This window comes from Eptatretus burgeri, chromosome 3 (assembly GCF_056783735.1).
Source record: "Eptatretus burgeri isolate ZD-2024b chromosome 3, Ebu_testis_v1, whole genome shotgun sequence".
In the NCBI taxonomy this organism is placed as follows: Eukaryota; Metazoa; Chordata; class Myxini; order Myxiniformes; family Myxinidae; genus Eptatretus; species Eptatretus burgeri.
This window is the reverse complement of record NC_140963.1, coordinates 95,632,767-95,658,147: the sequence shown is the minus strand read 5'-3', so window position 1 is coordinate 95,658,147 and position 25,381 is coordinate 95,632,767. Positions and strand designations below refer to the sequence as shown.

The following is a 25,381-nucleotide window of genomic DNA, read 5'->3' as shown; positions in this document are numbered from 1 at the left end:
GGCCGAGGCCCACGGTTCCTCATGTACACAGCCATATGCAACGGCGGGGATCGAACCCCACACGGAACCACATCCGCTTCTCTAGAATCTGGCCGTGCAACTGCCCACTCAGACCACTCGGCCACTCGTCCCCACCAGTTTAAATTGATGGTTTTATCCTACTTAACCCTCACGGAACGTGGATTTCACTCGTATATCACTCATCACATTGTATAACCAAATATTTAACCATTTTAACCCCCAGGGGATGTGGATAATTTCAAAAGCTGAAGTCCATTTAATTAAAGTTCATTCAAGAGTAATAAACTACAGCAACAAAGACAGGTAGTAGTAATATATCCTCCAATCTAAACCAAAACCTGGTGAGATGACGCCCAGGAAGGCGATTGGTTGGGGTTTAACCTTCCTCTGTTCAACACCACAGTGGGTACCCGAGGGCCAAGCCCCGGATTATGGGGAGTGTTGTGCAAGGGTTGGTTAATTCACCGTCACGTTCTGTGAAGCTCCCGCCACGCGCATGCGCAGTGTGCGTCTCCCTGGGTCATAATCGTGGAGCTTCGACTTTTGTGGTGTCTGGCCTTTCACCGGCAATCCTTCGGATCCGCCACAATCGGCGACGAGTTTACTGCTTTGCCAAGTCGGCATTGCTCACTATGGTGTCCGTGGGATTCTGGTGGAATACCAGACTGACGAGGACTGGGAAGACTTTGCTGATTGATTGGGACAATACTTCATCGCTAACAAGATGGCGGCGGCAGGAGATGCTGATCGAAGCCGGGCCGTTCTGCTCTCAGTGTGAGGTAAAACAGCAATGTGTCCCTGATGAAGGATCTGGTTACTCCCGATAAACCGAAGGACAAAACCTTCGATGAACTGATCGAGATTGTGACCAGATACTACAATCCGAAACCCGGGAAAATCGTGTCCCGGTCCGAGTTCTACACTCACGGGAGGAAGGAAGGTCGGTCGGTGTCCGAGTTTGTTGCTGACCTTCGCAGATTGGCTGAACATTGTGAATTCGGTGCCACGTTGGGTGAGATGTTGAGAGATGTTTTCGTTGTTGGCATCAATAAGGAGACGATCCTTCGGAAATTGTTGGTTGTTCCCGATCTCGATCTGACTAAAGCTGTGTCGTTCGCAACTGTCTGCATGACGACGGATGAGGGGCTGCCTGTTAAGGCCCTGTCACACCTTGACGATTTAGCCAACGTATGCCTGACGTATGCAAAATTGGGCTAAAACGCCGGTACACGTCGAGTACGTTATGGGTAAGTTTGTATGCGTTAAGAGCATGCTGGCATACGTCGTAGTACGCCGAGCTGTTACACAAATTTTCCATGCTTGAAATTTTTCGACGTATGCCAGCGTATGACTCACACGTTCTGCATACGCTGGCATAAGTTGTAGGCACGTTATGCGATTGTTGACACACATCCACAGTCCACACACGTTACTTGTAAGTAACTCATAAGTCGAAGCACGTCAAGGTAATGGTTAGCTTCAGTGTTCCAGACTCCCTGTTTTTTTTTGTTTTTGTTTTTTTTTTTTCTTCGGTATGACGGTGATGTTGACACTTCGATTTCTAGTGTGGTTATAATATAATTAATAGGCTGCCGCTCAACGATTTAAATCATAACCGCACGAGAAATCGAAGTGTCAACATCACCGTCATACCGAAGAAAAAAAAAACCAAAAAAAAACCAGGGAGTCTGGAACACTGACGCTAACCATTACCTTGACGTGTTTCGACTTACGAGTAACGTGTGTCAACGATTGTGTAACGTGCCTACAACTTATGGCCAGCGTATGCGGAACGTGTGTCATACGCCTAGTACGTCGCAAAATTTTCAACATGCTGAAAATTTATCGGCGTATGACGACGTATGCCAGCATGCTCTTAACGTATACAAACTTACCCATAACGTATTCGACGTGTGCCAGCTTGGTTCGGCAAATTTTTCATACGTCGGCATACGCTGGCTAAAACGTCAAGGTGTGACAGCAGCTTCACACTTCGATGTCTGGTGCAGTTATGATTTGAATCGTCGAGCCGCAGCCTATGAATAGCCTACACCACGTGATCGTCAGTGATACGCTGCTGCGCTATGCATAAGTTACATTATCGTTGGGCGTAGGTTGTGAACGCCAACAACACGCTCAGCATTCGTTGGTATAAGTTATCGATATGTGATTGAAACGTTCTGTGTACGTTACTAATACATTATGCGTACGTCCAGCACATTATTATATGGCCAAAACTTTTTAAAAAACAACAATAGTTCAGCGTACGCCAGCGTTTTACATACATTTTGAGACCTTGCCATACGCTGGCTAAAACATCAAGGTGTGACAGAGCCTTTATACTCAGATATTGCTTGATGAAGACTCCAAGAAGTACACATGTCACACTCACAAGGGGTTGTTTGTTTATAACCGCTGTCCTTTCGGAATCAAATCGGCCGCTGCTATATTTCAACGTAATATGGAAAATCTGCTGAAAACAATTCCAAATATCGTGGTGTTTCAAGATGATGTGTTGATCACCGGCCGCAATGATGCTGAACATTTGTGTAACCTTGAGGCTGTTCTCAAACGTCTTGTTGAAGCCGGTGTTAAGGTGAAACGTGACAAATGTCGATTTATGTTACCCCCAAGTGGAATTTCTCGGTCGTATTGTCAGTGCTGATGGCATCAGGCCCAGCGCATCCAAGACGGAAGCTATCAAGGATGCTCAGACTACTGCGAACACGACCGAGGTCAAAGCTTTCCTGGGTATGTTGAACTATTACTGTTTCTTTCTTCCGAATCTGAGCACCGTCCTTGAGCCTCTCCACAAACTCCTTCGTTAAGGTGTTGAATAGCGATGGTGTACGCAGTGTCGTCAGGTGTTTGCTGAGGCAAAACGGTTGCTGTGTTCATCTAAAGTGTTGGTGTACTATGAAACTGCTAAACAATTGGTTCTCAGCTGTGATGCATTGGCTGTGTGTTACAGCAACGTAAAGGCCCTGTCACACCTTGATGATTTAGCCAGCGTATGCCGACATATGAAAAATTTGTCTAAAACGCTGGCACACGTCGAATACGTATGGGTAAGGTTTGTATACGTTAAGAGCACGCTGGCATACGTCGTAGTACACTAGCATACATGGTAGTACGCCGAGCTGTTAGACAAATTTTCCATGCTTGAAATTTTTCGATGTATGCCAGCGTATGACTCACACGTTCTGCATACGCTGGCATAAGTTGTAGGCACGTTACGCGATCGTTGACACACGTCCACACACGTTACTTGTAAGTTACTCATAAGTCGAAACACGTCGAGGTAATGTTTAGCGTCAGTGTTCCAGACTCCATAGTTTTTTTTTGTTTTTTTTTTCTTCGGCATGACGGTGATGTTGACACTTCAATTTCTCGTGCGATTACAATATAATATAATTAATAGGCTGCCGCTCAACGATTTAAATCATAACAGCACTAGAAATCAAAGTGTCAACATCACCGTCATGCCGAAGAAAAAAAAAACCAAAAAAAAAACATGGAGTCTGGAAGACTGACGGGTTCCTCCTGTGAAGCCCATTTTTATATACCAATTCCCCTAAACCCTGCCAATACGCCATTATACGGTAGCTGTAAGTTAGAAACACGTTCAGTAAGTTCTGTGGTCGTCCGGAAGATGTCAATCAAATATGTCTACATACGTCAATATGCGTTGGAGATACGTTACACATAGGTTCAAAGCACGTTACTCATAGGTTAGAAATTAAGTTTCGGATATGCTAAACATTACCTCGACGTGTTTTGACTTATGAATAACTTACAAGTAACGTGTGTCAACGATTGCGTAACGTGCCTACAACTTATGCCAGCATATGCGGAACATGTGAGTCATACGCTGGATACGTCGAAAAATTTTCAACATGCTGAAAATTTGTCGACGTACTCGGTGTACTACGACGTATGCCAGCGTGCTTCAGTGTGCTTCAGTGTGCTTCAGCGTGCTCTTAACGTACACAAAACTTACCCATAACGTATTCGACGTGTGCCAGCGTATTCGGCAAATTTTTCATACGTCGGCATACGCTGGCGAAAAAGTCAAGGTGTGACAGCGGCTTGACACTTCGATGTCTAGTGCGGTTATGATTTGAATCGTCGAGCCGCAGCCTTTTAATAGGCTACGCCATGTGATCGTTGGCGATACGCTGCCGCGCTTTGCATAAGTTAGACTATCGTTGGGCATAGGTGGTGAACGCCGACAACACGCTCAGCATTCGTTGGTATAAGTTATCTATATGTTATTGAAACGTTCTGTTTACGTTACTAATACGTTATGCATACATCCAACTCGTTATGAATACGTCCAAAACTGGAAAAAACATCAATAGTTCAGCGTACGCCAGCGTTTTGCATACATTTTGATACCTTGCCATACGCTGGCTAAACCGTCAAGGTGTGACAGGGCCTTAATGACGGCATACTACGGCCTGCAGCCAATGCATCACGCACTTTGTCAGCAGCGGGGCGTAACTTCTCCATGGTTGAAAAAGAAGTTCTCGCATGAATTTTTGGTGTAACAAAGATGCATCAGTATCTCTTCTGTCGACAATTTGAACTTGTAACCGACCACAAACCATTGCAATCCCTGTTCAATGAGAGTAAGGGAATTAACCCACAGGCCTCTGCACGCATTCAGAGTTGCTCTGAGAAGTTGGCAGCTTTAAGTTTAGAATTTCTAAGTTTAGAATTACCCTTGAGATCTCCTTAGAATTACCCTTTAGAACCCTTTATAATTACAGTTTAGGACCCTTTAGAACAGGGGTTCCCAACCTGTGGTACGCGTACCACAGGTGGTACATTTGGACTTTCTCGGTGGTACGCTGCATGGTACGCGGCAGCGTGCTTTTTTTTAACGCAGTTTTTATTTTACTTCTCTCTCTCATACAGCTTGTGCACAATAATTAAATTTATATCGAAAGCGGCTGTACACTGACAGCTGTTAGTTATCGGCCATTGTGCACAAGGCTTATTATTCGTTTTGTCTCTACACGCCACACTGTCATCATTGCTTATTGCCCAGCTTATTGTTACTGTTATCGTTCACCAGCATCATGTCAATGCGAAAATATTCGGAGAGTTATCTCAAGTTGAGCTTCACTTCCATCCAAAAAGGTGAATTAGAAGCTCCACAGTGTGTGATTTGTGGAAAATTTCTCGGCAATCAATCTATGAAGCCAAGTCTATTGAAGCGCCATTTTGCTTCTGTTCATCCTGAACAAAGTGACAAGGACCATGATTTTTTTTTCGTCGGAAGGAAAATGCCATGAAAAGAGCACGCTTCGATGGCAGCGGCATTTTTTAACAGCAGTCCACGGCAGCCGTAAAGGCATCCTACTTAGTTGCACTTCGAATTGCAGAACAGAAAAAAACCTCACACCGTCGGTGAAAGCCTCATCCTTCCCGCCACAAAGGATATCGGGCGTCTCATGCTGGGAGAACAAAGCGTCAAGAAGCTCAATTCTCTTTCGTTGTCAAACAACACAGTTCAGAGGCGCATTGAAGAAATGTCAACCAATATTCGTAACCAGGTGGTGGCAGAAATCAAGGCGTCTCCATGCGGATTTTCTATGCAACTGGATGAGTCGACTGACGTGGCAAATTGTGCCCAACTGTTAGCGTCCGTTCGGTACGTGCATAAAGCCAAGTTCAAGGATGAAATACTATTTTGCCGCCTGCATAAAACCACAACGAAAGCAAAGGACATTTTCGAAGAGGTGTCTTCCGTCTTTGATCAAGTTGGGCTGTCATGGGTTGATCTGAAAGGCTGTACTACAGATGGTGCTCCAGCTATGTTGGGGTGCAGATCAGGTTCCCAAACGCTTGTGAAGGCAGTCGCTCCTGAAGTGCGCGGCCTACACTGTACGATCCACCACCACGCACTCGCAGCCAAGGCGCTCCCCAAGCCATTGACTGACGTTCTCTCAACCATGATCAAAAGTGTGAACCATGTGAATTCCCAGGCTCTCAATTCGCGACTTTTCAAGAAACTTTGCGAGGATTTCGTCTCCGACCATAAAGTTCTCTTATTCCACACTGAGGTGAGATGGTTATCCCGTGGAAATATGGCGGAGCGCGTGTTTGAACTGCGAGCTGAGATTCGTGAATTCTTCGAAAACGATGGAAAAACCAAAGACTGTCGATTTTGTCGCTGTTTTGAACGACCCCGACTGGGCATTGCACCTGGCTTATTTGGTCGACATTTTCTCTCAGTTAAACGCCATGAACAAGTCTCTTCAAGGGACTGGCGCGACTATCATTGACTTCATAGACAAAGTCAAGGGATTTCAGGAAAAACTCCGTCTGTGGAAGACGAATGTCGAAGCGGGAGTGATGGTCATGTTTTCTTGCACGGCCGATATTCTTCAGAAGCGTGGAAAGAATCCCCCAAGGGAGTTCATACAACTGGTAAAAGATCACCTCGCTTATTTGGATGAGGAATTAAATTCCTATTTTCCGGATCTCAAGGAACTGGATCTGAAAATGATTCGCAACCCATTTCACATGAATGCATTGGATTTGCCACCTGGAACAGGACTGCAGGAAAGCTTGATTGATCTCCAGAACGACTCCACAGCCCGAGATCAGTTCGACGAGATGAATCTTGCGGACTTCTGGTGTGGAATGTTGGGGTCTTACCCTAAGCTAGCTGCCCTGGCTGTTCATTCGCTCATAGTATTCCCATCGACATGGCTGTGTGAAGCTCGGTTCTCGTCAGTCGTTATTCCAAAAACAAAACAAAGATCCCTACTGGATGTTTAACATGATGTTCGGTGCGTTTTATCCAAAACAAAGCCTGACATCGACCTGCTTGTGAGCAAGAAGCAGGCTCAACCATCCCATTGATTGGACATTTTACACAATCAAATAGGTACTTACTGTATCATTCTTTTGTTCAGATCAGATTGCTCAATGTCATAGTTGTGAATTGTTAGTATTGTTTAACTCCCCATTGTCGTATCTGTATCGCAAATAAACACTATTTTAGGTGAATTTTGGTACAGTGGTACTCGGTGGAACCACGAACATGTGAAATGGTACCCCAGTAAAAAAAAAAGGTTGGGAACCCCTGCTTTAGAATTACCCTTGAGAACTCTTTTGAATTACCCTTGATAACTCTTTGGAATTACTCTTTAGAACCCATTAGAATTACCCTTGAGAACTCTTTTGAATTACCCTTGATAACTCTTTGGAATTACTCTTTAGAACCCATTAGAATTACCCTTGAGAACTCTTTTGAATTACCCTTGATAACCCTTTAGAACCCATTAGAATTACCCTTGAGAACTCTTTAGAATTACCCTTTAGAATCCTTACACTTTCAAACCCTTTAGAATTACCCTTTCGAACCCTGTAGAATTTTAGAATTACACTTTAGAACAAGAAAAAGAGCAATCAAGAGATTGCAGACCCTCACCAAGACTTCTTTTGTGTAGTTTTGTGCGGTGTATTTTGTGTGGCATTTGTGTACTGGTGTGTTACGTAATTAATAAGAGACATAGCTAGAAGTTCCACTTTATAACTGCTGGCAGTGATGACCGGGTACCAAGACGTCCTGCTTTGATCAGATACTTGACTTGAACCCACGATTATTATTATTATTATTCAATTGAATTTAGCATGGGATTAAAATTAATTCAATTCAAATCAAATGGAAGACCAAATAGATACAGTCCTGCATTGGAGTAATCAGAAGGAACCTGGACAAGAAAAATGCAAAGATGAAGTCATCAGGAAGAACCTGGATCGGATTCACATTTCAGCTACTACTCCTCTACCCTCAACCCCATCCAGACACAGCCAAGTGAGCATTATTCAAAAAATAAAAAAACAGATCAAAATATTAAATAATTCTGGCTGCCAGACCATGTGTCTGATCAAGGTGACATTTAAAACTTGTATTCCCCATCACTAATAGATCTTAATTTTGAAGTATCACATTGATTGATGCAGCAGTTTCAGAGAGAAAAAAATTTAAAATATTTTCCTTCAGTCCAATATGTCTGCCAAACCATGTGAGCACCCTGGTATACCCCAATGCTTGGGGAACATTTCTGTGGTTTCCCCTCGATCTGTCCAGCCGTTCTGGAGAAGATTTTTTTTTTTTTTAGGTTTTTGAGTAAATACAATATGGCGACCAAACCATGTGACATATGATGTCATAGGTGTGAACCTTTTATTTCTCATGGATAGGTGGTCATATGGGTAAAGTTTGCCTCAATTTGTTCAGCCGTTTCAGAGAAGATTTTTGAAGGTTTTTATAAAATAAAAAACATGGATGACTAATCGCATGACCGATGACATCATCTTTTTTTTTCCCCCTCAAAATTTTTCATACTTATCAGATGTAGCATTCTACATGTGCAATTATGACGCCATAACGAAGGCATGTATGATGTCATAAAACATCACATTCATTCCCCATGAGGAGTACTTGCTATGTGTCAAGTTTCAATTTTTTTCTTGGTGCGGTTTCAGAGATACAGAGGTCAAAAGTTTTCGGTTTTTCCAACGAGGCTGCCACACCACGTGACCTACGATGTCATAATTATTAAAACATTCTTCATGAATAGTCGCTCTTATGGCGAAAATTTCATCTCAATCCGAGAAGCGGTTGCGGAGAAAAACACAAGTTCTGTGCAGACAAACAAATAAACAAACCAGAAAGAGAAATCAGAGATTTCAGACCCTCACCAGAACTTCTTTTGGGCGGTATTTGTGCAGTTGTGTGTGGTGTATTTTGTGTGGTATTTGTGGAGTGGTGTGTTATGCAATTAATAAGAGACATAATTAGAACTTCCACTTAATAACTGCTGGCAATGATGACCATGTACCAAAACGTCCCGCTTTGATGCAACCCCGCTTTGATTGGACACCTGACCCTAATCCATGACGTTTTTCATTATTATGCGATTGAATTTAGAATGGGAATAAAATGAATTCAAGTCAAATTAAATGGAAGACCACATAGGTACAGTCCTGCATTGCAATTATCAGAAGGAACCCAAACAAGCAAAAAGCAAAGATATAGTCATCAGGAAGAACCTGGATAAGATTTGCATTTCAGCTGCTACTCCTTGACCCTCAAACACATCCAGACACAGCTAAACGAGCCTTTTTTTAAATAAAATAAAGCCCAGATCAAAAAAAATCAAATAATCCTGGCTGCCAGACCATGTGTCTGATTAAGTTGAAATTTAAAACATTTATTCCGCATCAACACTCGATCATAATTTTGAAGTTTCTTGTCAATTGATTAAAGCAGCTTCAGAAAAGGCATTTATTTAATATTTTTTCTTCAATCCAATATGGCTGCTAAACCATGTGACCTATGACATCAAATGTGTGAAACTTTTGTTCTTTCTGGATAATTGGTCATACGTGTAAAGTTTTGCCTCGATCTGTTCCACCACTTCAGTGAAGATTTTTGAAGGTTTTTAAAATAAAATACAATATGGCTGCCAAATCACATGATCGATGATGTCATCACCATTTTTCTGGGGACCATTTTATCCCGAGATGACTATTTTCATACTGATCATATGTAGTGTTCTCCATATGCAATTATGACATCATAAGGAATGCACATATGACGTCATAAAAAACACATTTCCCATGAGGAGTACTTGCCATGTGCCAAGTGTCAATTTTTTCATTGGTGCGGTTTCAGAGATACAGAGGTCCAAAGTTTTTCCATTTTTCAAAAATGGCTGCCACACCACGTGACCTATGATGTCATAACTATCAATGAAACATTATACATGAGTAGTCACACCTATGGTGAAAATTTTGTCTCAATCCGACAAGCGGTTGCAAATATAAACACGAAAGTTCTGTGCCGACAAACAAACAAGCAGTCACAGACCGGTACTTACGAAATCGTCAACTTGACCTCTCACCTTGTCTAATAAAAGCTGTCTCTCGATAAGGTAGAGACGCAAACCAGAAGTTTCTTACATGATTCTGTACCAAACCATCAAAAATCGTAATGTCGACCGAAGCAAAAATCTCTATTTCTCGACGCAATTATTTAATATTATTTTATCAAAGTCACAAAACCTTAATATTCGGCCATCCACCAACAATCTTTACATAATCCGATGGCTGGGTGAGTCAGGCATGCGACGATAACCTTTATTGGAATAAAAAAATGACTTTTAAACACCATCTTTATCGAAAACACCGTCAGCGCGCACACGGAAAACCTTTACATGATCAACGAGGTGTCTGCTCGAGCGCGCTGCACCACGTGACTACCCGTGACGCGGCGAGTAAAATATTTTTTATACAATCTTAAAACGTCTCCAAAACATCCGATTTTTTTTTTTACCAGAATTTCGACAACCGAGTTTTAAGCGTCCTAAGTGATCGCAAAACTGGACAAAATTAAAATCGAAGTTTAAACAAACTTGTAACGTAGAGCGAAGCAAAAATACTCCATTTCTCCACATGAATTTACGGAATTATGTTTGACCTCACTGTGACCTTGACCTTTGACCGATTTTGACCAAAATCTAATCAGCGCTCGCCATCACCCTCCTGAATCACGTGGTGTAATTTGACATTGGTAGCTTCTTCCGTTCTCGAGTTATCGTGCCTACAAACAAACACACAAACACACAAACAAACAAACAAACAGAGGACGGAAGTCATCAACATACTTACGAAATCTAACAAGCAGTCATAGACTGGTACTTACGAAATCGTCAACTTGACCTCTGACCTTGTCTAATAAAAGCTGTCTCTGGAGAAGGTAGCGACGCAAACCAGAAGTTTCTACGATGATTCTGTACCAAACCATCAAAAATCGAATGTTTGACCTCATTGTGACCTTGACCTTTGACCGATTTTTGACCAAAATCTAATCAGCGCTAGTCATCACCCTCCTGAATCACGTGGTGTAATTTGACATTGGTAGCTTCTTCCGTTCTCGAGTCATCGTGCCTACAAACAAACACACAAACACACACAAACAAACACACAAACAGATGACAGAACTCATCAATATACTTACGAAATCTTTAGATTTCGTAAGTAACAAACAGACCCAAATGCAACGTCCTCTTCTTCGGTGAGGGTAATGACCCTTTCAAACCCTTTCGGATTACCCTTTCAAACCTTTCAGAATTAGCCTTTAGAATTCCCCAATAGAACCTTTTAGTATTACCCTTTACAACATTGTGGAATTTCACTTTAGATTTACACTTTAAAACGTTAGAATTACCCTTTAGAATTACCCTTTCGAACCCTCTAGAATCACCCTTTTGAACCCTTTAGAATTGCCCTTTAGAACCTTTTAGTATTACCCCTTAGAACCCTTTAGAATTACCATTTCAAACCCTTTAGAATTGCCCTTTAGAACCCTTTAGAATAACCTTTTAGAACCCTTTAGTATTACCCTTTACAACATTGTGGAATTTCACTTTAGATTTACACTTTAAAACGTTAGAATTACCCTTTAGAATTACCCTTTTGAACCCTCTAGAATCACCCTTTTGAACCCTTTAGAATTGCCCTTTAGAACCTTTTAGTATTACCCCTTAGAACCCTTTAGAATTACCATTTCAAACCCTTTAGAATTACCCTTTAGAACCCTTTAGAATAACCTTTTAGAACCCTTTAGTATTACCCTTTAGAACTTTGTGAAATTTCACTTTAGATTTTCACGTTAAAACGTTAGAATTACCCTTTCGAACCCTTTAGGATCACCCTTTCGAACCCTTCAGAATTACCCTTTGGAACCTTTTAGTATTACCCTTTGGAACCCTTTGGAACCCTTTAGAATTACCTTTAAGAATTACCCTTTAGAACCCTTCAGAATTACCCTTTCAAACCCTTAAGAATGAACCTTTCAAACCCTTTCGAATTACCCTTTAGAATTACCCTTTCAAAACCTTTAGAATTACCCTTTAGAACCCTTTGGAATTACCCTTTGGAACCTTTTAGTATTACCCTTTGGAACTTTGTGGAATTTCACTTTAGATATACACATTAATACATTGGAATTACCCTTTAGAACCCTTAAGCATTACCCTTTAGAACCTTTCAGAAATACCCTTTTGAACTTTGTGGAATTTCACTCTAGATTTACACATTAAAACGTTAGAATTACCCTTTAGAACCTTTTAGTATTACCCTTTAGTACCTTTTATAATCACCCTTTAGAACCCTTTAGCATTACCCTTTAGAACTCTTTAGAATTACCCTTTAGACCCTTTTAGTATTACCCTTGAGAATCCTTTAGAATCACCCTTTAGAACCCTTTAGCATTACCCTTTAGAACTCTTAAGAATTACCCTTTAGAACCTTTTAGTATTACCTTTTAGAATTTTGTGGAATTTCACTTCAGATCTATACTTTAAAACGTTAGCATTACCCTTCAGAATTATCCTTTCAAACCTATTAGTATTACCCTTTAGAACTTTGTAGAATTTCACTTTAGATTTACACTTTAAAACGTTAGAATTACCTTTTATAACCCTTTTGAATCACCCTTTCGAACACTTTAGAAATACCCATTAGAACCCTTTTTTCATTGCGGCGGTTACACAGGTTTGTTCGTACTTTCGACTATTTTCTCTTGAAATTGTGATCGGTTTCTGTGAAGCTGGTGATCGAATGATAGGGGAGCAGAAAGCATTACATATTCCACTGTTTCGACGTGGGAATGCCCATTTGCTTTTGTGAGCAGGAGGAGGGTGAGAGTAAAGCTTGAACACCTTTGGAAGGGGGAGTTTGATGATTTGGGTTGGGTGAGGGTGCAGTTAGAGCAAAGATTGGAGAGAATTGGGAGGGGGGGGTTGAGGTTATTTTGTCGATTTATTGTGTGTGTGTGTGTGTGTGTGTGTGTGTGTGTGTGTGTGTGTGTGTGTGTGTGTGTGTGTGTGCGTGCGTGCGTGCGTGCGTGCGTGCGTGCGTGCGTGCGTGCGTGCGTGCGTGCGTGCGTGCGTGCGTGCGTGCGCGCGCGAGATACTGGTCACGTTGACACAATCACCTTCCACGTAATGTGCTAGTTTCTTTCTAAACTTGATTGTTTTTGTCTTTTCTTCCAGGTATTTAGCTGTGAATTCAACAGCCAGTGAACTGGAACAAGTTTCATCTCAAGACTGCTCATAAATATCTCCCTCAAGACAGCTCGTAAATCACGAGTGTTTATTTGCAGGTGGGTTTTTTTATCTCTCCGTAGTAATGTTTAAACCTCACCAGTGCATGCATCAGCTCATTTGTTGTTTTTTTCTCTCTCAATGAGCAACATTTCTTTTTCCATGTCATGCAGTTGCTATTCTTTTGAGTTGAAAATTGATTGTTTGAATCCTGTTGCCTTAAGTACAATGCCAAATGAGCTATTTTATCTTTGTGATGTATTCATACAGTACAGTAAGTCCTTGACCATAGACTAGCAGGATAGCCAAGGCTATAGAAGTATGTATACAGTTGCTTTTCAACTTCCGAGTCTTGGATTGAATGTCGACACTATAAGCTGTTACCTTGATGTTTCCATGCAGGGTGAATCATCCACGGTGTCTTTTGTGAACGGTAGGCGAGGTATCGCCGGCACCATGAACAAATTTCCAGTTACTGCCAGTTGAATGCCATGTGGGGCCAGCCGGATCCAGAGCCAGAACTGTTCCCTTCATATGACCATACAAAAAGGAAGGAATAAATGGGGTGTAAAAGAAGAAGAATAAGAAGTAAGTCTTTGATCACGTTATCATGACATGTGTCAAATGTTTGTAGTTAAATGGATAATCATATGCTTGTTTGGAGATTCAATAACAATGCATACCATTGGGTTTGGTTGGTCACATGGTGCTTCTCTTTATTCTGTGGTTAACAAAATGAGACTTTTTGTCCCCCCCCCCCCAAGAGTTTAAAATTACAAAATGAATAAGTAATTTTTTTCCCATCCTTTGCCTTTTAGCACTTTCCAAACCATACACTGCCTAAATGCAAACACCTCAATTATCACTGTCAACAACATTGGAACAAGTCTTGCAATGAGGAAAATTTTGCATTCTCACGGTCTCTCCAAAAAGATTGTTAAACGAACCAACCTATCACTGCCCACCATTATCCACTGGAAGAAGTTCAATCTTTCAAACTTCTTGGCCTCACTCTCAGCCACAGCATATACTGTGCAGACTATATCTCAAACCTGACCTCTAAATCCAGCCACAGATTTGCCATTCTCTGTCATGCCAAATCCTTCCGTGGTCAGTTTAAACTCGCAGCTCACAAGGCCTTTGTCTGCAGCTCAACGTTGTTCTGTTCTCCAATGTGGGTCCATGCCCCTACTTCACACTTATCACTCCCGGATGCTGTGCTAGTTTCTTTGAAGGGCACCACCAGGAGTGGTGAAGCTCTCAACATCATTAGCATCTCCCATAACGAAGAAGAAGCACAAGGTTTTGCCTCCAGTGGCATTGTGTTTTCGGGTTGTCGATCCGCCCATATGTCCATATCGCTATCATCGTACGTACGTCCATGTGCCTTTTCTCTGCAACCGCTTATCCAATTGACACGGAATTTTCTCCATTGGTGCGACTCCTCATACAGAATTTTTTTTTAATGGTAATTATGATGTCATAGGTAACGTGGTGTGGTCGCCATGTTAGAAAAACGGAAAATATTTGGACCTCTGTATCTCATAAACCACACCATGTAAATAATTGAAACTCTGCATTCGGCAGCTACTTACTCTGCATAGGGAATAAGGGTGAGTTGGTTATTACGTCATCGGTGAAGTGGCATCCCTGTCAAAATTTGATACGTAGAACACTGCATTTGATCATTATGAGAGTTTGTGAGGTTCATCTTGGGATAGATTGGTTAACAGAAAGAAAAAAAAATTATGACATCATCCATCATGTGGTGTGGCAGCTATATTCCTTTTTTAAATATATGGATAAAATCTTCTTCTTCAGATTCTCTTTAAAGAAAGTGAAACTGCACAAAAATTATTTCCTAACCATATTGAAAAAAATTGATAACTATGATGTTGTAGGTCACGGTCTGGCAGCCATCTTAAGGCCCGGTCACACCTTGACGTTTTAGACAGCGATGGCAACGTATTAAAATGTATGTAAAACGCTGGCTGACGTTGAACTTTTGATGTTTTTTTTTTTCAAGATTCGGACGTATTCATAACGAGTTGGTCGTATGCATAACATATTAGTAATGGACACAGAACGTTTCGTTGTGTTATAGATAACTTATACCAATGAATGCTGAACCTGTTGTTGGCCTACACAACCTATGCCCAACTATAGTCTAACTTCGGCATAGCGCGTTGCACGCATCGCCGACTATGTCGTGACGTAGCCTATTAAAAGGCTGACGCACAACGATTCGAATCATAACTGCCGTAGAAATGGAAGTGACAACATCGCCGTCACACCTTGGCGATCTTGCCAGCGTATGCCGACCTAAGAAAAATGTGTCTAAAACGTTGGGGGCACGTCAAATACGTGAATAGAACGCTAAAGTATGCTATCATACGTCGTAGTAAGTAGAGTACGTCAAGAAATTTTAAACATGTTCAAAATTTTACGACGTACTCGGCGTATGACACACGTTCCGCATGCGATGGGGATAAGTTTTACACACGATATGTGGACGCTTTCACACGTCCACAAACGCTACTTATAAGCTACTCATAAGTTGAAACACGTCGCGGTAATGTCTTTTTTACGCGAAACTTATTTCTAACTTATGTTTGACGTGCTTTGAACCAATTCTTTACATAGTCCCAACACACGTCGACGTATTCCAATGACGTCTTCCGGTCGACAAAAAAAAAAAAATTAACGTTTCTAGCTTACAACTGCCATATAAAGACGTGTTCCCAGCGGTTTTGGGAATTGGTATATAAAAATGCTGCTCATAAAAGGGGAACCCAACAGTGTTTTCGAGTTCCTTTTTGAGTCGATGTCCATGTCAGCAGTATCAGTATTAGTATTAGTATTAGTATTAGTATTAGTATTAGTAGTAGTTTGTTCATGTTGGCAGTAGTAGGTGAGTGTGAGGGGGAGGGTGTGGGTTATGATGGATCCTCCTTGCGTCCGCGTGTCCACGGGTAGGTTCATAGGCTGCCACTCAACGATTTAAATGGCTGCATCTCCACTATTGAAAGTCGACGCTTGCGCTCAACAATTGGATTTTTTTTACACTCAACGACTTTTAAACGGTACCACTCAACTATTTTCATTGTTTACAATGAACGATTTAAATTGCTGTGACTCGCCTTTGTTTTTTGACGCTGGCGCTCGGAAATTTTAATCGTTTCTATTGAACGTGCTAAATCGCTCAAACCCCACTATTGAAAGTAGACGCTTGCGCTCAACAATTGGATTTTTTTTACACTCAACGACTTTTAAACGGTACCACTCTGCTATTTTCATTGTTTACAATGAACGATTTAAATTGCTGTCACTCGCCTTTGTTTTTTGACGCTGGGGTTTGGAAATTTGAAGCGTTTCTTCTGAACGTGTTAAAACGCTCAAACTCGACTATTTTAAATAGACGCTGCCGATGGACAATTGGAATCATAGCCAAGCTAGACATCGAAGTGTGAACATCCTCGTCATGCCGAAGAAAAGTTTGAAGAATGCTGCAAATAAGTGTCCTGGCCGCGGCCGTGGACGCTGACGCAAGGATGATCCATTATACCGACGTCTTTCAGCCTATGAGTAACTTAAAAGTAACGTCTGTCGATGTGTGGCAACGATCGCGTAACGTGCCAACAACACGTTAATCATAGGTTAGAAATAAGTTTCGGGTACGCTAAACATTACCTCGGCGTGTCTCAACTTATGATTAACTTACATGTAGCATGCGTTGACGTCTGTCAACGATCGCAGACCGTGCATACAACTTGTGGCCAGCGTAGCGGAACGTGTGAGTCATACGCCGGCATACGTCGTGAAATTTCAAGCATGAAAAAATTTGAGGACAACCGAAAAGTACAACGTTTAAAGCCAACGTACAACGACGTATGGCAGTGTTTTTCAGCGTGCTCTCAATGTTATCAAAACTTACCCATAACGTATTCAACGTGTGCCAGCATTTTAGAAAAAAAATTCAAAAATCGGCATACGTTGGCTAAAACGTCAAGGTGTGACCGGGCCTTTAGATTTACCTTAAAACCTTCAAAAATCTTCTTCTCCAGAATGGCTAGACAGATTTAGGGGAAACTTGACACACGTATTCACCATGCCTTGCTGTTACTAGGGTGACAAAGAATAATTGATAAGTCACGTGGTTCGGTGGCCACATTGCATTGAAGAAAAATATTAAATAATGTTTTCTCTGGAACCGCTTATCCGATAGGAAGCCAAGTTTACCAAATGCCATCTAACACTATAGCTGCATACAGTGTGGAAAAGATGATGTCACAGATCAAGTGGTGTGGCAGCCATATTGTATAGAAAAATTAACCTTATCTGATCAAAACGAAGCTTCACACCCGTGATCCAAAACCAAATGTTGGGCAGATTCCAAATTTTCAATGTCATACGTCATGTGGTTTGACAACCATGTTAGTTTGAAAACCAAAAATTTAAAAAACATTTTTCTCCAAAACTGTTTAATGGATCGATGTGAAACATGTTGCTTTACATGGAGCAAAGGCAGCGGATCGCAACTGAAAAGTTTTGCATCATTCGCAACAGCCGTTTCAGAAATATAAATTTTTAAAAGGTTTTTCTTTTAAACCAATGTGGCTGCCGCAACACGTGATTGATGGCATCATTTTAAAGTCATGAATATACAGCAAAGGCAGTGGATCATATATGCAAAGTATAGTATTGATAGGTTAAACGGTTTCAGAGAAATGATTGTTTAATTATCTCCGTATAACCAACGTGGCAACCACATCATGTAACTGATAAGGTCATTGTTAAATATGATATTTTCAGCACCAGTAGTGGATCATCACTGCAAAGGCTCGCATCGAAATGCTAAGTGGTTTCAGAAAAATAATTTTTGTTTATATGATCGACTCAGTATGGGTAATATCGGTTTTAGATTTCAACATCATCGGTCACATCATCTCGCAGCCATGTTGGACAAAAAGCTTATCAGATTAATGCAAAACTCCACCCGATGTGATCGGCCATACATTCTGAATTTGATTTGATGAAGAGGACGTCGTGGGTCAGGTGTCGTATCGAAGCGGGGCGGCAAGGTTTTTCTTTTCACCATAGAAATTTCACGAAATTTTCACCATAGATGCGACTACTCATGTGGAATGTTTGTGTGATAACTATGATGTCATCGGTCACATGGTATTGATTTACATGGAGTTTGGCATGTGTTTTCCATTTATACATTATAAATAAACCACTTATAATGTATGTAAAGGGGCATTCTCCAGGGTGGCCACAAAGTCTGTAAACATAGGCAAATATACATTATAAATGGTTTATTGACAGTTCTATGGCAGCCATGTTGGAAAAAAGGAGAAACTTTGGAGCTCTATCTCCAAAAAAACTCCATGGAAAAAAATTGAAACTTAGCACATGTGAAGTAGTCCCCATGAGAAAAAACAGGATTTTTTTGATGATGTCATACGTGGCTTAGTTTTGACGTCATAATTGCCTATTTCAAATACGATATCCAATCAGTATGAATAATTTTGAGGGTCATCTAGGGTTAAATTGTAATTGGCAAAAAAAATTATGATGTCATCAGTCATGTGGTTCAGCAGCCATATTGTTTTTTTTTTACAGAAAACCTTCAAACATCATCTTCTCTGTAATGGCTGAACAGATCGAGGTGAAACATTACAGGTATGATCGCCGATCCATGAGGAACAAAAAGTTCTCTACCTTTGACATCACAGGTCAAATGATTTGGCAGCTATGAATTTTTGAAGAATAAACATTATATAATCTTCCTCTCCAGAACAGTTTGACAAATCTAGGGGGAAACTTCACACACTTTCCCCAAGCCTTGGGGATACCAGGGTGTTCACAAATAATTAATTGGTGACGTGGTCTGGCAGCCATATTAGTTTAAACGAAATTCTTTAAAAAAAAATTTTTTTTGACCTGCTTCATCAATTGATGTGAAATGTTGCAATTATGATCTAGTGGACATGTGTGATATATGTTTTAAATTTCAACCTGATTTGGATGCATGGTCCAGCAGCCAGAATTATTTAATATTTTAATTCTGCATTCAGGGATTCAAATCAAACTTGGTACAAGTATGTATAATGACGTAATAATGTGGGCAGAGGCATATCTGGCGACGTTGCGACGTGACGTCGAAGGTTGTCGTTCTAGTGCATTCATGAGCTGGTTTAACATTATATCTGAAGCATGATATGCATCTTTATGCAGTTCCCCTTATTGGCATTGCACCGGATTATTTTGTTTTGTTTTCGCTCATCCGATTTCACTGGTGTTCAAATTCTGCTAAAGACAGTTCAGATGTTTGTAGATCTCTGAGTTAACCTGCTGTCTATACTATAAGAGAGATGTTTGTTGATGTGTCACCAATTTTCTCAGAGATGACCGAAAGGAACTTCGTCGAACTTTCATAGGTTCATGAGTGAGTGTTCATCAAAAAAACTTTTTTGAAAATTTCGAAAAAAAAGAAGTTGGATTTCTTGGAGTTTTTAAGCAGTGAAGCTGCTTCACCATTTGGGTATGTCCTTCCTTCCATCCGTCCCTCCATCCCTCCATAAGAAATGATGAAGAAGAGCCTTTCTAACCTACCCTTTTTATTTCGAAAGGGTTCTCAAGGGTCATTCCACAGGGTGGCCATAAAGTCTGTAAACATAGGCAAATATACATTATAAATGGTTTATTGACATTACTTACAATACTTGATCTGTTCAATTACATTACATGACATGTTCAATGTGTTGTCCCTCATGAGACCTTCGATGCTCCTTGTTGTTTGGTAGGGGAGATCCAGTGTGGATTGTCTTGTGACCAGTACCGCATCTTTTGCTTGTTCACCTCCTCGTTCACATATGTGAATTGTTCACCTCCCCATTCCCCTACCAAACAACAAGGAGCATCGAAGGTCTCATGAGGGACAACACATTGAACATGTCATTGAATAGATCATGTATTATAATGTAATGTCAATAAACCATTTATAATGTATATTTGCCTATGTTTACAAACTTTATGGCCACCCTGAAATGGGTTTGAAAGGGTAATTCTGAAGGGTGTTAAAGGGTAACTCTGATGGGTTTCGTTCATTGATAGGCTTTGCGCATTTCATATTAAAAATGCCAAACTGAAGCATTTCCTTCGGACATGGGTCAAATGTTTGTTTTTATCTTGCCAAAACTAAGTTTTTGCAAGATATGTTAATCATCTTGTATGTTTTGTTTTTTTTGTCTGTAATCACGTATAAAAAATTCTGCAGAGCACAGTTATCATCGGAAATTTTTGTAACTTCGCATATCAGAGGCCTATAGAGGTCCCTTTCAGTGCACAAAATTTTGAAGGTCAAGGTCACTTTGGCGCAAATCAGGGGAGTCGACGAAACCCTTATTTTTTGAGTAATTTTGATCGGATCGTCTTCAAACTTCATGAGAATATAGTTCATGGTCTGGCGCTCAGCTGATTAATTTTTGGTGGCGATTGGCCTTGACCTTCATATGTTTTTTATTTTTATTTTTATTTTTTGGTCTGTAATCACATATAAATCACTCTGCAGAGCACAGTTGTCATTGGAAATTTTTGTGACCGCATATCAGAGGCCTATAGAGGTCCCTTTCAGCGCATAAAATTTTGAAGGTCAAAGGTCAAGGTCACTTTGTCACAAATCAGGGGAGTCGACGAAACCCTTATTTTTTGAGTAATTTTGATCGGATCGTCTTCAAACTTCATGGGAATGTAGTTCATGGTCTGGCGCTCAGCTGATTAATTTTTGGTGGCGATTGGCCTTGACCTTCATGGTTAGCGCCTGAGGTCAAACATATTTGACCCCAAGGTCAAATTTTCAAGTTTTAGGAACCATATCGTGTAGTACCTCAAATTGAACAACTCGATGAGTGCTTTCTAGATATGTCAAGCTTGAGACATTATGACGTCATTTGGTGACGTTATGAGGCAAAAGCATATTTTTCATGGTTACTCTGTAGAACGATTCTCATCGGAATCTCTCGTAGGCAGATATTCCTCAAGGAGTCGCTCCTGGTGGATAGCAGCTCTGTTCACCTCAGTGTGACCTTAAAGAAGTCACACGTGGTCACCTTTTGGCAAGATACGGGTCACCCTGCGGGTGACATTGGTTTATTTTTTAATTGCTCTACAGTGCCTAAGCCTTTATAGCAATGTGAAAGGTATTAAATGATACCCAATCCATTCCTTAGTGTGTGTAAGGAAGTGTTTTCAGCCCCCACAAAAAAATTAGAACGACACTGGGCAATGCCGGGTGCTCCTGCTAGTGTTGCATTCCATATTTGTCAACACAACTTTTATATGGAATGAGCTCTTGTTACCTCCACTACCGAACGTGGATGGATGTTATGCTTTCATCCCTATCCAATAATGATAAACTTGACCAAATTTTGATCTTGATCCAAAACCTGATCCAAAGAACTTGTCTGTCTGTTTCTTGTATGTTTTTCTGTGAGCAGGTTATCTCAAAAGGTTATGGATATATTCAGATGAAATTTAGTGGACAGGTTGTGTGTGTAACAAGGACGAATTGATTAGATTTTGGAGAAGATCTGGCCAAGTTGACTGGCCAATTAAGATCTAAATCCTGATCCGGATACCATAATTTTTTTAAGTGATTCTTCACCATTGAGAGATAAGGCCAAAAATATATCGTTGTGGACGAGTTGTTAAAATAAAAACTTGGTGGATAATTTGGGTAGGTGATGAGAACAAGTTGATGAGATTTTTGTTTGACAAGGACGAATGGTGCAATTGCAGGTCTGGCCTATCAGTGGGATACAAAACGAAAACTGTTCAGCCTGGTGAAGGCATATGCTCCACCGAGTGCTGTTCTAGTTACCATCTCCACAGAAGGTGGAAGGAGGTTATGTTTGCACCCCTGTCTGTTTGTGTGCAGGAGATCTCAAAAAGTTTTGGATTGATTTGGATGAAATTTGGTGGGCAGGTTGGGTGTGTGACAAGGACGAAATGATTAGATTTTTTTGAAGATCCGGATCTGGCTACGAGAATTTTAAAGTAATTCTTCACCGTTGAGCGATAGGGCCAAAACAATATATAGCACGATATCTCAAAAAGTTTTGGACGGATTCAAATTAAACTTGGTTGACACGCTGGGTGTGCAACAAGGACAAATTGGTTGAATTTTGGTGAACATCTGAGTCCAGATATGGGAATTATTTAATGTTTAAAGTGATTTTTCACCATTGAAAGGGCCAAAAATCTATACATTTCATGATATTTTATCAATGTATTGGGCCCAATATGTTCTTCTGGATCAAGCATTGTGTGGTGAAGGTATGCACTCTACCAAGTGCCCTCCAAGTTTTCAAATGTTTTACACTTCCGCCAATTGGCGGATTTTCACGTTTTGGTGGATACTTTGAAATTTGTCTTTTAAATTACTCTGATTGTTTGTTATCCCATCCCCCGCTGTGTGGGAGACGGTGTTTTGCAATCGTGCGTGCGCATGTGTGTCTCTCTCTAACTTTTTTTTACCATTTGAGATATTGTCAAGTTTTCAACAAAGCTTTATTATGATAATATGGAGAAGTCAAATTAATAATTTGGTCAAAATGGCAAAGGTCAATGTCACATAAAATCGTCAATTTTCATCCATTTGACATGAAATTTTAAGAATTTACATATTGAGTCACTGAATTCTTTCACCAATCAAAGCTGGAAGCTGAATATTACCCTCGCCGAATAATTTGGAGAGGGTATTGCCTTTGGATCCGTTTGTTTGTTTGTTTGTTTGTCTGTCTGTCTGTTGGGTCGCCTAAATAGGTGACCCTTATTGTCAGTAATTCTGTCTGTTTGTTTGGATGTTTGTTCGTTTGTCATCAGCATAATTGGTAGTAAACGTGGGCGGATTTTGACCAAACTTGGGTGGTAGGTACATCTTTTGACCTAGTGCTTTGGAAATTGTGATGGTTGCTAGGGACACTTTGGTTCCCTAGCAACAACCGAAAAACCTTCAAAATCGGTACCGTTCACGCGAAATCAATTCCGAAAGCCATTATCCGACGTAGGGTTATGATATTTGGCACGAATGATCTACAGGTGATGCTCTATCAAATGTATTCCGGTTTTTGTGATATATGGAATACTTTACCCGCAGCACCCCCTACAATTTGGGTATGCGTGAAAATTGGCGAAAATTGAAGGCCCCCGAGCGACCAGGTGAGTGCATCGATAAGAATGAAACTTTGCAGGTTCATGGTACTCAATGAGTATTACAACTTTGCCTCTGGACATATTGACCGATTTCGCTTAGGTCAGGGGTCAAAGATCAATTAGTGCAAAAATCGATAATATGCGAGAGCTGGAGGTGCCTTCGCGCCAAATCCTACTCCTCCTCGGGTTATGGTCGGATGGTCATGAAAATTCACACTAATCGTCTGGAGTACATTGTGCACAAACTATCAAGCCGGATTTTCAATTTAGATCTTTGTTCACCCACAGCACCCCCTCGAACTTTGGGGATTTCCGATTTCAAACCGCATGTTCGGTACTTTTCATTCAAATGGATACCGAGTAGTTATCAGGAGATTGAACTGGATGAGATTTGATATGCATAATCTTAAGGTTATTCCCTATCCGCTATATGACATCCATTTTGCTCTATATTTTATAGTTTCCATGCTTGGCCACCCATCGCCACCTACCGGCTTGTCTGTCTGTTTGTCTGTTTGTTTGTCCATACAGACCTTTCGTGTTTTTCTCCGTAATCGCCTGTCGGATTGAGGTGAAATTTTCATCATTGGTATGACGACTCATGTAGAATGTTCTCATGATAATTAAGACGACAAAGGTCACGTGATGTGGCAGCCATATTGGTAAAACATTGAAACTTTGGACCTCTATATCTCTGAAACCGCATCAAGGAAAAATTTGAATATTGGTGCATTGCAAGTAATCCTCATGTGGAATGAGGGTGATGATTTTTTTATGATGTCATTGGTGCCCTCGTTATCACGTCATAATTGCCTCTGTGGAGCGCCAAATCTGATCAGTATGAAAATTTTTGAGGATCATCTTGGGATAAAATGGTCCACAGAAATATTCATGAGATTATCAGTCACGTGATTCAGCAGCCATATTGTTTTTAAAAAAAACCTTCAAAAATCTTCTTCTCTGAAATGGCTGAACAGATCGAGGTGAAACCTTACACAACTTTACACATTACACCACCTATCCATGAGGAAAAAAACGGTCACATGGTTTGGCAGCCATATTGGATTTACACTGAGACCTATTAAAATACACCACTCAAAAGAAGTCCTGGTGAGACTTTGCAATTTCTGAATGCTCTTTTTCTTATTGTTATTATTGTTCTTGTTATTATTATTGGATTATAAGATCAAGGTTGCAAAAAAATATCAATTTTCATCCAATTTACTTGAAATTTGAACATGGTTTCCACATTGGGTCACTGAATTGGTTCACGATTAAAACACTAACATCCGATTGTTTTGAGCTCACCAAAAGTCGTCAAAAAAATTTTTTTTGTCGCTGTTTTTCTCCTATTTAGCAAACGGAAAAAGTCATCGTCTGAATCCAAAGTGGACGTGGACAGGCTTTGCATTTTCAGATGCTTTCGAGTTTGTTTTTATTTCCATTTTTCCTGACACCTTGGCTTTATCAACGTGGCCTATTTTTGGGAGTTTATTGCCAATAATCGATTTTAAAAAAAACATTGAATAGATTTTGTAACATTTTATAATTCATCAGATATTTTCTACGTATTTTGAATAATTTCATTTTCCTCTTCTTATTTATTTTTTACTAAAATTTTCCACTGGTATGCATTTGTTTAAATGTATGTCTTTATAGCAAGTAAGGTAATTGTAGGTATTGGATTTCAAATGTGCTATAAAGTGTGTTGAAGTTTCCTTTGATTACTGATATTTTGAGAAAATCTTGTTGAAATTGCAAAAACATTTTTTTGGCATTCCTTACCTTTGAAAAACAGTTTATTACAAAGCTAATGAAAAGGCTCTTTTACTCACTGACTAATATCAAAGGTCAGTACCTTCCAGGTGATGTAGAAAGCTGAAATTTTGCGAGCTGATTGACATCAAAACCGATACATCAGGAAAAATCACAGAACCATCGGAAAGCATCCATAAATGAAAATATATATATTTATATTTAATTGAAAAAAAAAAAATGAAAAATAAAAA

General features: G+C 40.4%; 1 long non-coding RNA gene across 5 annotated transcripts in view; it reads left to right on the top strand.

Moving 5' to 3' along the window:
* The first annotated feature begins 552 nt into the window (after positions 1-552).
* LOC147030490 (uncharacterized) overlaps positions 553-25,381 on the top strand; it is a 53,812-nt gene continuing 28,983 nt past the window's right edge. For 2 of the 5 annotated variants that reach the window (XR_015056392.1, XR_015056393.1), the window contains exons 1-4: positions 553-800; positions 13,104-13,213; positions 13,557-13,742; positions 18,780-18,839. This is a non-coding gene — a long non-coding RNA (uncharacterized LOC147030490). Of the gene's footprint in view, positions 1,034-13,103; positions 13,214-13,556; positions 13,743-18,779; positions 18,840-25,381 lie in introns of all 5 variants that reach the window. The other 3 variants (XR_015056395.1, XR_015056396.1, XR_015056394.1) reach the window with 2 other exon arrangements.